Source organism: Anomaloglossus baeobatrachus, chromosome 3 (genome assembly GCF_048569485.1).
Source record: "Anomaloglossus baeobatrachus isolate aAnoBae1 chromosome 3, aAnoBae1.hap1, whole genome shotgun sequence".
In the NCBI taxonomy this organism is placed as follows: domain Eukaryota; kingdom Metazoa; phylum Chordata; class Amphibia; order Anura; family Aromobatidae; genus Anomaloglossus; species Anomaloglossus baeobatrachus.
In genome coordinates this window covers 679716956-679731781 of record NC_134355.1, presented here as the reverse complement: position 1 = coordinate 679731781, position 14826 = coordinate 679716956, and positions in this window count along the sequence as shown.

The window sequence follows — 14826 nt, the reverse complement described above, 5'->3', positions numbered from 1 at the left end:
TCAAATAATTCGGGAATGAGCGGCAGGGGGTATTTGTTTTTCACGGTAATTTGATTGAGACCCCGGTAGTCTATGCATGGGCGTAAGTCTCCCTCTTTCTTCTTGACAAAGAAGAAACCTGCTCCAGCAGGAGAGGAGGATCTCCGAATGAACCCTCTTGCTAGGCTCTCTGAGATGTAATCTGACATGGCCCTGGTTTCGGCTGGAGATAAAGGATATATCCGTCCTCTAGGTGGGGTTGTCCCTGGAAGCAGGTCAATGGCACAATCGTATGGACGATGTGGCGGCAGTACCTCGGATTCCTTTTTGTCAAAGACATCGGCAAAGGACCAATAGGCCGAAGGCAGCCCCGTTAGGGTCTCAGGAACCGGAGGTCGTCGGAGGGGTGGTATGGACTTTAGGCACCTCTCATGACACGAAGAGCCCCAACGGGTGACTTCGCCAGTACCCCAGCTAACCGATGGTTCATGTGTCCGCAACCATGGGAGTCCCAACAGGATCTGGTGGGACATGTGTGGGAGAACGTAGAGAGCGATGTTCTCGGTGTGAAGAGCACCGATGCGTAGTTCGACAGGCCTGGTGATCAAGGAGATGGTATCAGAGAGAGGCCTCCCATCCACCGAGGCAATCACTAGGGGTTTGTCGAGTGGCATGACAGGCACCCGGTACTTGTCCACCGTGGCCTGCTGGATGAAATTGCCTGCTGCCCCGGAATCGAGGTAGGCATCAGCCGTGAACCGCGTCTCTCCCGTGGTCACTTGCACTGTCCATGTAACTGGGTCAGAGAGGGTCCCAGCACCTAGGGTGGCCTCTCCTACCAACCCTAGGCTTTGGAGTTTCCCGGCCTCTCTGGACAGGAGCGTAGCAGGTGGGTGTCCTCACCACAGTAAAAGCAGAGGCCCTGGGCGAGCCGCTCTGCTCGACGTCGTTCAGACTGCCGCACTCGGTCGATCTGCATGGGCTCGTGGACGGGAATCCCAGCTGTTGATGACTGAGGAACGGAGGACTTCTGCGGAGGAGGAGAATGCCGTACCGGGCGTCTCTCCCGAGATAGCTCTTTGGAGCGCTCCTGAAAACGTATGTCCACACGAGTTGCTAGGGCGATCAGTGCATCTAGGGTGGAGGGCACGTCCCGACCCGCCAACTCATCCTTGATGCGACTCGAGAGTCCTTCCCAGAAGGCGGCTGTTAGGGCCTCATTATTCCACCCGAGTTCTGAAGCCAAAGTGCGGAAACGGATGGCGTATTGACCCACCGTCAGTGTCCCTTGACGTAGGCGGAGGAGTGATGAAGCAGAGGCAGAGGCGCGTCCTGGCTCGTCAAAGGTACTGCGGAAGGCCTGTAGGAACTGTTGAAGATCCTTGGTCATGGGGTCCTCCTTCTCCCACAAGGGGTTCATCCACGCCAGCGCCTCGCCCTCTAGGTGGGACATTATAAAGGCGACCTTGGCTTGGTCGGAGGCGAACAGATGTGGCAGCTGCGTGAAGTGAAGGGAACATTGGTTTATGAAGCCCCTGCAGGTCTTGGGATCTCCAGCATACCGAGGAGGTGACGCCAAACGGAGTCGGGAAGCATCTGAAGAGGCTGCCACTGGTACGGGAGCCATGGCTTGCCTGGCGGGGGACCTGGGTGCCGCAGGCGTCATTGATGCTTGTAATGTGTACAGGCGGGTGTCCACGGAGGTCATGAATTGCAGCATGCGGGTCTGGACTTCACGCTGGCGTTGGAGTTCCTCTTGCAGGGCCATTAGTGCAGCAGCGGGATCCATGGCCTGATCTTACTGTCACGGCCGGGCGGTCGGGCAGACCCAGGAGGTGGATCCACTGGACCGAACTCTAAGATGGAGGTAGGGAGTCCGGCAGCTGAAGCACTGAAGGGCAGCAGGATAGTCCGTGCAAGTGAAGACAGCGGAGGAGTCCCTGGGACCACGGAGTCACAGAAGGTAGTCTTGGTGACGTAGCTCAGGTTCGGAGGCCGAGATGATATCAGGCGGAGTCCGGAACCTCTGGAGCACGATGACGGGTCACCGCAGGGATCCGAGATGGCAGGTGCTGTCGGATGGCAGACGGACAGCGTGCGGGGTTCGGGATACGGCAGACTGGATGGCGAGGCAGGTACGGCTCTACAAAGAGAGATAGGTGAGTACAGGCACATAAACACCAGGAGACCTGACTCCTAGCTCAGGGAACACGAAGATCAGGCCCCGCCCCCTTGGACAAGAACCCCCTTTATACCCTGAACCTGACTAACCTCATTTCCTGTTACTGGACGCTGGCCCTTTAAGAAAGGGTCAGTGACCGCGCGCGTGCCCTAATGCGCATGCGCGCGGCCCGGGTGCCAGAAGCCAGGGAAGGAGGCTGCGAGGAGGACGTAGGAGAGCCGGCCAGGGCCTGGGAAGATGTCGGACGCCGGGATCGGCGACCAGAGGACCTATGGAGGACGGGCACCGGAGGCTGGGACGAGGGGAGCGTGGCAGGTGAGCCGGGGAGCGGAGCTGAGGACCCGGGGAGGGGAGCCGAGGACCCGGGGAGCGTGACAATATCATTATATACAGGAGATGCCCAGGTTATACCGGCTGTACATATATAATTATATACAGGAGATGCCGAGGTTATACCAGCTGTACATATATCATTATATACAGAAGATACCCAGGTTATACCAGCTGTACATATATAATTATATACAGGAGATGCCCGGGTTATACCGGCTGTACATATATAATTATATACAGGAGAGGCCCAGGTTATACTGGCTGTACATATATAATTATATACAGGAGATGCCCAGGTTATACCGGCTGTACATATATAAGTATATACAGGAGATGTCCAGGTTATACCGGCTATACATATATAATTATATACAGGAGATGCCCAGGTTATACCGGCTGTACATATATAATTATATACAGGAGATGTCCAGGTTATACCGGCTATACATATATAATTATATACAGGAGATGCCCAGGTTATACCGGCTGTACATATATAATTATATACAGGAGATGCCCAGGTTATACCGGCTGTACATATATAATTATATACAGGAGATGTCCAGGTTATACCGGCTATACATATATAATTATATACAGGAGATGCCCAGGTTATACCGGCTGTACATATATAATTATATACAGGAGATGCCCAGTGTGAGGTAAATCCGGAGATATGACGATAAATCATGATATTCAAGTATGTCAGGAAGCCCTCTCCTGGTGTCACCCCCCCTTTCCTTCACACAACTGGTTTAGCAACAAATCCCATGGCCATCTCCTGTGATATGGAGATGAGGTGGTGTGGGAACAATGGACACAGGATGACTCCCTGCCGTCACCCTGTAACAAGAGTTGTATCTCATTAGCAAGGCTATGGAACTAGCTAGACAGAACGACTCCAGTAAAAAATGGTTCATATCTCGCAAGCCATATTTCCGATAAATACGGCAACCATAAAAATGGTGTCTCCGCATGCGGACGATGCCGGCACACCCTTTTTATGGGAGCAGGACATTGGGAAATGCCCCAGGCGTGATATCAGCCAATGGGGAACTGGCAGGCAGGTCATGAGTCCCCTCGTTCTGTAGCTAAATTCATAACTGTCACAATGAGAGCATTGGCGTCCGCCTACGACGCTCCCAGGCAAAGTTATGGCCCATATTCCATGTTGTGGATTGTCCATAACTCAAGCCAGGGGTGGAGCAGTGCTCCCTCTGAGGTCACTAAGGTAGGAGGGGACCTGGATTTGCCCAGGTTGATAACCCTACTTCGGCCATTTTCCAGTGTTCTTTTCGCTGGGGGCACGTGTAGGAAACATCTGTGGGAAGGATCCTAGAAACCTGGGTACAGCGCCCCCCTGTGGCCAGACGCAACAAGGTAACTGCTGGAACTGTGTATGCCTGTTTGTAACCCATGCTTTGATTGTAACTGTACTCTGACATATGTATATTCTGTAGATTCCCTATTGTATATATTGTAGTTTCTAGTGTGCTTTAGGCTGATTAAATTATATAATTAATCTTGGGCTGTTCTGTTATCTCGATCTTGAATCCCACGTCTGTGTGTTCGGCTAATAGTTACCGTAAATCGGTTGGTGGCAGCGAGTTTGTGCCAAGGATTATTGTGGGGAGGCCAGTGAGATTCGGGGAGATTTTATATATTCCGCCCGCAGAGGTCGGGGGAATATATACCCTACTCTCACCGGGGACCCTTCAATAATCGGCATAAGTAGTATAGCGGCCTCCTTGCTTATTGTCGGGCAATTCCATAATTGGCCTGACTATAAGAGGGGCGCTAGAGAGCGCGTCACGTGCTCTGTCTGTCGGTCGGGAGGTATAAAGGAGGGGTGACCCCACTTGTTACCCCCCGATTGTGACGTACTGGTAGCCAGCGCGGGGGATTTCTGAGTGACCCCCCCGGTGGTTCCTGACATATTGGTGGCATAGCGGTGGGATCGAGATAATAGTGTGTGTGAGTGTGAGACCCATACTCCCAGACACTAAAGACTGCCTGCAGCAGCTGTGGCTGCTGGGGTCTTCAGACTAGCTCAACACTAGAGTGTCAGAGTGCAGATACTGTAAGGTGTGTGGAGGCATCAGGTGTCAGTTCTGTGTCAGTGACCAAAAGTCTGCAAGAATGGCTGATGGCACCAGGAGCAGAGCTATGCAACTGGCCAATGCTAAGGCAGGAGCCGAAGAGAGGGAGGACGGTGCTGTGGACAGCAATGAGGAGGTTGCCCACGAGTCCTCCAGGAGCTCGACGCCAGAAAACCGTTCTGCCGAGGACATTGCGCAACCTGGCACTGCTGGACAAGATGAGGAGGAGCTCACCCAAGGTTCCTCAACGAGCCAGATGCCAGCCCTCCGCTCTGAAAGGGACAGTGAATCGCCTAGCTCTGCAGCGTGCCGCAGATCACCACGTGCCATTCCACCGAGCCTGGGAGGCTCGGATAGCCTTCTTCAAATGGCTATGGCCCTTCTCCAGGCTGGAGACCAGAAGGGCTACAAGGAACTCCTGGCAGAGCGCAGGGCAGAGCGGCAGGCAGCGCGTGACGCTGAGGCTGCGGAGCGGCACGCAGAGCGTGAGGCTGCGGAGCGAGAGCGGCAGGCAGCGCGTGAAGAGCGAGAGCGACAGGCAGACCGTGACTACCAGCTGCAGCTAGCTCAGCTCCGGCCCTCATCAGCCACATGTGACCTTCGAGACACCAAACTTCCAAAGGTCCGTGTTGAGGACTTCCCAGTGCTGGAGAAGGATGGAGACTTGGACTCTTTCTTGACTGCTTTTGAACGGACTTGCTTGCAGCACCATCTGGACAAGGACCAGTGGGCCAAATACCTGACCCCCCGTTTAAGGGGTAAGGCCCTGGATATCCTTGGGGACTTGCCTGCTGAGGCAGATCAGGGCTACGACACCATCAAGCGGGCCCTGATCCAACAGTACAACCTCACTCCAGAGTCCTACCGCAAGAAGTTCCGGAGCCTACAGAAGGGACCAAAGGACTCCTGGGCTGACCACCGGCGGGCACTTGCCCGAGCTGCCGACCACTGGACCCAAGGCCTGCAGCTTTCCACCGGACCGGAGATCCTGGACTTGTTCATCACGGAGCAACTCTTGTGGAACTGCCCTGAGGATCTCCGCCAGTTCATCCGAGACCAGAAGCCAAAGGGGTCCACGGCTACAGCTGCCCTTGCCGATGACTACACCAACAACCGGGCCCCTGAGGCCAGGAGAGCGGCCACCAGCAGCACCTGGAGAGGGGGTAAGATGAATTCTGCGACTGCCCCACCTGCCCCTAGACTGCAGGGGGTGTCCCCCTCAACTCCCCTCTCCAGGCCCGTGGCGGAACCAAGACGGTGCCACCAGTGCAACCTACCTGGACACTTCAAGGCCATGTGCCCTCAGCGTCCCAAGGCCCCGGCTCCGTCCCCGTCCCAAGGGCCGCCCAAGGTGTATTGTGTGGGTGGGGGTGGTGGTAGGTCCCTGGACAGCTTCCAACCTGTCACCGTCGGCCGGTCTGTGACCATAGGACTGCGAGACAGCGCCTCGGAGGTGACTCTGGTGCGGCCTGAGATGGTGTCCCCCCAAGACTTGATCCCGGGAAAAACCCTCGCTGTCTCCGGGATTGGAGGCACTGACCCGGCGCTGCCTGTTGCTGACATTTATGTGGACTGGGGCGCAGGGCGGGGGGTGAGGGAGGTGGGGGTTACTGATCGGATCCCTGCAAACGTGCTACTTGGGACAGATTTGGGGCAGATAACCTCCCAGTTTGGGCCCCCCCCAAGGGCTGAACCTTCAGCCAGTACTGACATGACTCCTGACAATGTTAATGTGTTATCTATGAATGATGTAAGGGAGGAGGGAGTGAACTCTGATATTTCTGCTTGCATAGACACCATAGACACACACTCAGCTGCAGCTGTGACAGGGGAGGGGGTCAGAGAAAGGTGTGACAATGCCTCTACAAGTAACCAGCCTGTGAGCTGGGATCTGTTGCCCTCTGCAGGGATAAGCAGAGAGCAGGGTGCTGCAGGGGGAGGACCAGTGTGTGGGGTGGGGGCTACCACAGCAAATGTGGGGTCCCCAGAGATTTCACAGCGGGGTTCTGTTGCTGCAGGAGGGGAACAGGCAGGTGAGATTGGGGCCGGTCCAGGAGCGGAAGTGCTCCCAGGTAAGATCTCGGTGCATGGTTCCCCCACAACCGGGGTGTCAGGAAGCCAGGTAGGTCTGCCTGAACCGGCGACTTGGTCAGGAACGGAGGAGGAGCAGGCACGACCCACGGTCGCAGCGGCTGTGGCCGCTGTCACCCGCAGTGGGAGTGCTGGAAGCCAAGGGGCCTCCCGGAGGTCCGATAGCTCTTCCCCTTCTGACCAAGTGGCAGCCGAGTCAGGTGGAGGCCAGGACACAGGTCCCGGGGTACTGACTGAAGATGTGACAGTCTCGTCGATTCTGGCCACATCTAGTCAGGGGTTTCAGGCAGCGTTAGAAGCTGACGACAGCCTGAAAGCTCTTAAGGAGCAGGCGGCACAGCCTCCCTCGGACTCGGACCCGGAGCGAGTGGTCTGGGACCAAGGACGGCTGTACCGGGCCACGGTCCAGCAGGGTTCACCGGAGGCGTGGCCCAGGGACCGACAGTTGGTGGTACCCTATCCGTTCCGGACGGAGTTGTTGCGGATCGCACATGAGATTCCGATGGCCGGACACCTAGGGATCGCTAAGACCAAGGCCAGGTTAAACCAGCATTTCTACTGGCCAAAAATGGGGGCCGATGTGGCTGCCTACTGCCGTTCGTGTGAAACCTGTCAGAGAGTGGGGAAGGCGGGGCCACGCCCCAAAGCCCCACTAGTATCTCTGCCAATCATCGATGAGCCTTTCAGGAGGGTGGCTGTGGATCTGGTCGGCCCGCTGGCCATCCCCAGCAGCTCCGGGAAACGCTTCATACTGACGGTAGTGGACTATGCCACCCGGTACCCGGAAGCAGTGGCCTTGTCGTCCATTCGGGCTGACAAGGTGGCCACCGCATTGCTGGAGATTTTCTCCCGAGTGGGTTTTCCCCAGGAAATGCTCACTGACCGGGGGACCCAATTCATGTCCCAGCTGATGGAGGCCCTCTGTAAGCAAGTCCAGGTGCGACATCTGGTGGCCAGCCCGTACCATCCACAGACTAATGGCCTGTGCGAGCGGTTCAATGGCACCTTAAAGCAGATGCTTAAGATGTTGGTCGACTCCCATGGGCGTGACTGGGAGCGGTATCTCCCACACCTGTTATTTGCTTACCGGGAGGTTCCACAGGCCTCAACAGGATTCTCACCGTTTGAGCTCCTGTACGGGCGACGTGTGCGGGGCCCCCTGGCTCTGGTGAAAGAGGCTTGGGAAGGGGATTTGGCCACCCCTGGAGTGTCGGTTATCGAGTATGTCATGCGCTTCCGGGACAAAATGCAGGCCTTGACGCAACTGGTACACGACAATATGGCTCAAGCCCAGGCCGATCAGAAGCGTTGGTACGACCAGAACGCTTGTGAGAGGACCTACCAAGTGGGTCAAGAGGTGTGGGTACTGGTCCCCGTACCACAGGACAAGCTTCAGGCAGCCTGGGAAGGCCCATACCTCGTGTACCAGCAGCTCAACCCTGTGACGTACCTGGTCACCCTGGACCCTGCCCGTGGAAGGCGGAAGCCCTTCCATGTGAACATGATGAAGGCACATCATGAGCGGGAGGCATGTGCGCTCCCCGTGTGCAACCTGCCCGAGGAGGGAGAAGCGGAAACCCTCTTGGATATGCTAGCCCAGGTTAGGGCAGGCGGATCCATTGAGGATGTGGAGGTTGGCCACCAGCTCTTGGAAGACCAACGGTCCCAGCTGTGGGCCACCCTCCTCCCCTTCCGGGGGTTGTTTACCAACCAGCCCGGAAGGACTGACTTGGCTGTCCATCACGTGGACACTGGGGATCATCCCCCGATCCGGCGTTCAGCATATCGGGTCTCCCTGGAGGTGCAGCAACACATGCGCCAGGAGATTGACGAGATGCTGAAGCTGGGGGTGATCCAGGCATCCAACAGCGCTTGGGCCTCGCCTGTAGTCCTCGTCCCTAAGAAGGACCGAACCACTCGGTTCTGCGTGGACTACAGGGGGCTCAATGCGGTCACGGTCGCCGATGCGTACCCAATGCCACGCATCGATGACCTGCTCGATCAGTTGGCCGGGGCTCAGTACCTGACCATCATGGATCTGAGCCGGGGATATTGGCAGATCCCCCTGACTCGCAAGGCCAGGGAACGCTCTGCCTTTATTACCCCATTTGGACTGTACGAGTCCACGGTGATGCCATTCGGGATGAGGAATGCCCCTGCCACTTTCCAGCGGATGGTCAACACCCTGCTCAAGGGACTTGAAGGGTACGCGGCCGCGTACCTGGATGACATTGCCGTCTTCAGTCCCACCTGGGAGGACCACCTAGAGCATCTAGCACAGGTGCTCAGGCGGATCCACCGGGCAGGTTTGACCATCAAGCCGGGAAAGTGTCAGCTGGCCATGAGCGAGGTCCAGTACCTCGGTCACCGGGTAGGTGGGAGAACACTGAAGCCCGAGCCTGAGAAAGTGGAAGCCATCGCATCCTGGCCCACCCCCAGGACCAAGAAGCAGGTGATGTCCTTCTTGGGGACCGCTGGGTACTATAGGAGGTTTGTTCCATGCTATAGTAGCCTGGCAAAGCCCTTGACGGACCTCACCAAGAAGAAGCTGCCCTCTGCAGTCGATTGGACAATGGACTGCGAGACAGCCTTCCGGGCCCTAAAGGACGCCCTGTCCAGCCCGCCCGTGCTACAGGCAGCCGACTTCACGCGGCCGTTTGTAGTACAGACCGACGCCAGTGACTTCGGCCTCGGTGCGGTGCTCAGCCAGGTGGACTCTGCGAGCCAAGAGCACCCAGTCTTGTACCTGAGCAGGAAGCTGTTACCAAGGGAAGTTGCCTATTCCACGATGGAGAAGGAGTGCCTGGCCATAGTGTGGGCCCTGCAGCGTCTGCAACCCTATCTATACGGGCGCCACTTCATCGTGGAGACGGACCACAATCCCCTCAGCTGGTTGCACACCGTCTCTGGGACGAATGGGCGATTGTTGCGATGGAGCCTTGCGCTCCAGCAATACAACTTCACCATTCGCCACAAAAGGGGCCGTGACCACGGTAACGCAGACGGGCTGTCCCGACAAGGAGAGGTCGCGGACGGGTGCACGGGGGAACACCGGAGTGTGCTGCCCCCTAGCGCCCTCAAAAGGGGGGAGGTGTGAGGTAAATCCGGAGATATGACGATAAATCATGATATTCAAGTATGTCAGGAAGCCCTCTCCTGGTGTCACCCCCCCTTTCCTTCACACAACTGGTTTAGCAACAAATCCCATGGCCATCTCCTGTGATATGGAGATGAGGTGGTGTGGGAACAATGGACACAGGATGACTCCCTGCCGTCACCCTGTAACAAGAGTTGTATCTCATTAGCAAGGCTATGGAACTAGCTAGACAGAACGACTCCAGTAAAAAATGGTTCATATCTCGCAAGCCATATTTCCGATAAATACGGCAACCATAAAAATGGTGTCTCCGCATGCGGACGATGCCGGCACACCCTTTTTATGGGAGCAGGACATTGGGAAATGCCCCAGGCGTGATATCAGCCAATGGGGAACTGGCAGGCAGGTCATGAGTCCCCTCGTTCTGTAGCTAAATTCATAACTGTCACAATGAGAGCATTGGCGTCCGCCTACGACGCTCCCAGGCAAAGTTATGGCCCATATTCCATGTTGTGGATTGTCCATAACTCAAGCCAGGGGTGGAGCAGTGCTCCCTCTGAGGTCACTAAGGTAGGAGGGGACCTGGATTTGCCCAGGTTGATAACCCTACTTCGGCCATTTTCCAGTGTTCTTTTCGCTGGGGGCACGTGTAGGAAACATCTGTGGGAAGGATCCTAGAAACCTGGGTACAGCGCCCCCCTGTGGCCAGACGCAACAAGGTAACTGCTGGAACTGTGTATGCCTGTTTGTAACCCATGCTTTGATTGTAACTGTACTCTGACATATGTATATTCTGTAGATTCCCTATTGTATATATTGTAGTTTCTAGTGTGCTTTAGGCTGATTAAATTATATAATTAATCTTGGGCTGTTCTGTTATCTCGATCTTGAATCCCACGTCTGTGTGTTCGGCTAATAGTTACCGTAAATCGGTTGGTGGCAGCGAGTTTGTGCCAAGGATTATTGTGGGGAGGCCAGTGAGATTCGGGGAGATTTTATATATTCCGCCCGCAGAGGTCGGGGGAATATATACCCTACTCTCACCGGGGACCCTTCAATAATCGGCATAAGTAGTATAGCGGCCTCCTTGCTTATTGTCGGGCAATTCCATAATTGGCCTGACTATAAGAGGGGCGCTAGAGAGCGCGTCACGTGCTCTGTCTGTCGGTCGGGAGGTATAAAGGAGGGGTGACCCCCACTTGTTACCCCCCGATTGTGACGTACTGGTAGCCAGCGCGGGGGATTTCTGAGTGACCCCCCGGTGGTTTGTGACACCCAGGTTATACCGGCTGTACATATATAATTATATACAGGAGATGCCCAGGTGATACCAGCTGTACATATATAATTATATACAGGAGATGCCCAGGTTATACCGGCTGTACATATATAATTATATACAGGAGATGCCCAGGTTATACCAGCTGTACATATATAATTATATACAGGAGATGCCCAGGTTATACCGGCTGTACATATATCATTATATACAGGAGATGCCCAGGTTATACCAGCTGTACATATATCATTATATACAGGAGATGCCCAGGTTATACCGGCTGTACATATATAATTATATACAGGAGATGCCCGGGTTATACCGGCTGTACATATATCATTATATACAGGAGATGCCCAGGTTATACCGGCTGTACATATATAATTATATACAGGAGATGCCCAGGTTATATCAGCTGTACATATATAATTATATACAGGAGGTGCCCAGGTTATACCGGCTGTACATATATAATTATATACAGGAGATGCCCAGGTTATACCAGCTGTACATATATAATTATATACAGGAGATGCCCAGATTATACCGGCTGTACATATATAATTATATACAGGAGATGCCCAGGTTATACCAGCTGTACATATATCATTATATACAGGAGATGACCAGGTTATACCGGCTGTACATATATAAATATATACAGGAGATGCCCAGGTTATAGCAGCTGTACATATATAATTATATACAGGAGATGTCCAGGTTATACCGGCTGTACATATATCATTATATACAGGAGATGCCCAGGTTATACCGGCTGTACATATATAATTATATACAGGAGATGCCCAGGTTATACCGGCTGTACATATATAATTATATACAGGAGATGCCCAGGTTATACCAGCTGTACATATATAATTATATACAGGAGATGCCCAGGTTATACCAGCTGTACATATATCATTATATACAGGAGATGCCCAGGTTATACCGGCTGTACATATATCATTATATACAGGAGATGCCCAGGTTATACCGGCTGTACATATATAATTATATACAGGAGATGCCCAGGTTATACCAGCTGTACATATATAATTATATACAGGAGATGCCCAGGTTATACCAGCTGTACATATATCATTATATACAGGAGATGCCCAGGTTATACCGGCTGTACATATATCATTATATACAGGAGATGCCCAGGTTATACCGGCTGTACATATATAATTATATACAGGAGATGCCCAGGTTATACCAGCTATACATATATAATTATATACAGGAGATGCCCAGGTTATACCGGCTGTACATATATAATTATATACAGGAGATGCAGCTTCCCGTGCTCGGATCTGCTTATCTCTGGAGGTTTCAGCTCGATCTTCAGTGGTTTCCTTCCGATCAGGACAATCCCTTTAAGAGCAGTATTATTATGGCAGGTGACATGTAATACTGGGAGTTCCCTCTTATATGGAGGGCATTGCAGGACGGATCCCAGCTCCAGTAACAGACGGGGCAATGTGCTGGGAATACTGAGCGCTGCTGGTGACAAGCGGATAAAGAGGAGCTGAGGTCGGCCATTGTGTGCAGGATGAATGCCGCATTGTCCGGGGTGAGAGGCGCAGCATTCCTGGCAGGATTACCCTGGAGGATTGTGGGAAATGATCGGACTTTATATTATATAAGTGCTAAGGGATGATAAAACTAGAATTAACAATCCCCACAAAGTGTCAGCAATGTATGGAGATAACTGGTCACTATATGGCGCTATTTATCTGGGTACAGACTGTTTATCTGAGTACTGTATGGCGCTATTTATCTGGGTACAGACTGTTTATCTGAGTACTGTATGGCACTATTTATCTGGGTACAGACTGTTTATCTGAGCACTGTATGGCACTATTTATCTGGGCACAGACTGGTTATCTGAGTACTGTATGGCACTATTTATCTGGGTACAGACTGTTTATCTGAGCACTGTATGGCACTATTTATCTTGGTACAGACTGTTTATCTGAGTACTGTATGGCGCTATTTATCTGGGTACAGACTGTTTATCTGAGTACTGTATGGCGCTATTTATCTGGGTACAGACTGTTTATCTGAGCACTGTATGGCGCTATTTATCTGGGTGCAGACTGTTTATCTGAGCACTGTATGGCACTATTTATCTGGGTGCAGACTGTTTATCTGAGTACTGTATGGCACTATTTATCTGGGTCCAGACTGTTTATCTGAGTACTGTATGGCACTATTTATCTGGGTACAGACTGTTTATCTGAGCACTGTATGGCACTATTTATCTGTGTGCAGACTTTTTATCTGAGGACTGTATGGCACTATTTATCTGGGTACAGACTGTTTATCTGAGTACTGTATGGCGCTATTTATCTGGGTACAGACTGTTTATCTGAGTACTGTATGGCACTATTTATCTGGGTACAGACTGTTTATCTGAGCACTGTATGGCACTATTTATCTGGGTACAGACTGTTTATCTGAGTACTGTATGGCACTATTTATCTGGGTACAGACTGTTTATCTGAGTACTGTATGGCATTATTTATCTGGGTACAGACTGTTTATCTGAGCACTGTATGGCACTATTTATCTGGGTACAGACTGTTTATCTGAGTACTGTATGGCGCTATTTATCTGGGTACAGACTGTTTATCTGAGTACTGTATGGCACTATATATCTGGGTACAGACTGTTTATCTGAGCACTGTATGGCACTATTTATCTGGGTACAGACTGTTTATCTGAGTACTGTATGGCACTATTTATCTGGGTACAGACTGTTTATCTGAGCACTGTATGGCACTATTTATCTGGGTACAGACTGTTTATCTGAGTACTGTATGGCACTATATATCTGGGTACAGACTGTTTATCTGAGCACTGTATGGCACTATTTATCTGGGTACAGACTGTTTATCTGAGTACTGTATGGCACTATTTATCTGGGTACAGACTGTTTATCTGAGTACTGTATGGCATTATTTATCTGGGTACAGACTGTTTATCTGAGTACTGTATGGCACTATTTATCTGGGTACAGACTGTTTATCTGAGTACTGTATGGCATTATTTATCTGGGTACAGACTGTTTATCTGAGGACTGTATGGCACTATTTATCTGGGCACAGACTGTTTATCTGAGCACTGTATGGCACTATTTATCTGGGTACAGACTGTTTATCTGAGTACTGTATGGCACTATTTATCTGGGTACAGACTGTTTATCTGAGTACTGTATGGCACTATTTATCTGGGTACAGACTGGTTATCTGAGTACTATATGGCACTATTTATCTGGGTACAGACTGGTTATCTGAGGACTGTATGGCACTATTTATCTGGGTCTAGACTGTTTATCTGAGCACTGTATGGCACTATTTATCTGGGTGCAGACTGTTTATCTGAGGACTGTATGGCACTATTTATCTGGGTACAGACTGTTTATCTGAGTACTGTATGGCGCTATATATCTGGGTACAGACTGTTTATCTGAGCACTGTATGGCACTATTTATCTGGGTACAGACTGTTTATCTGAGGACTGTATGGCACTATTTATCTGGGTACAGACTGTTTATCTGAGTACTGTATGGCACTATTTATCTGGGTACAGACTGTTTATCTGAGCACTGTATGGCACTATTTATCTGGGTGCAGACTGTTTATCTGAGTACTGTATGGCACTATTTATCTGGGTACAGACTGTTTATCTGAGGACTGTATGGCACTATTTATCTGGGTACAGACTGTTTATCTGAGGACTGTATGGCACTATTTAT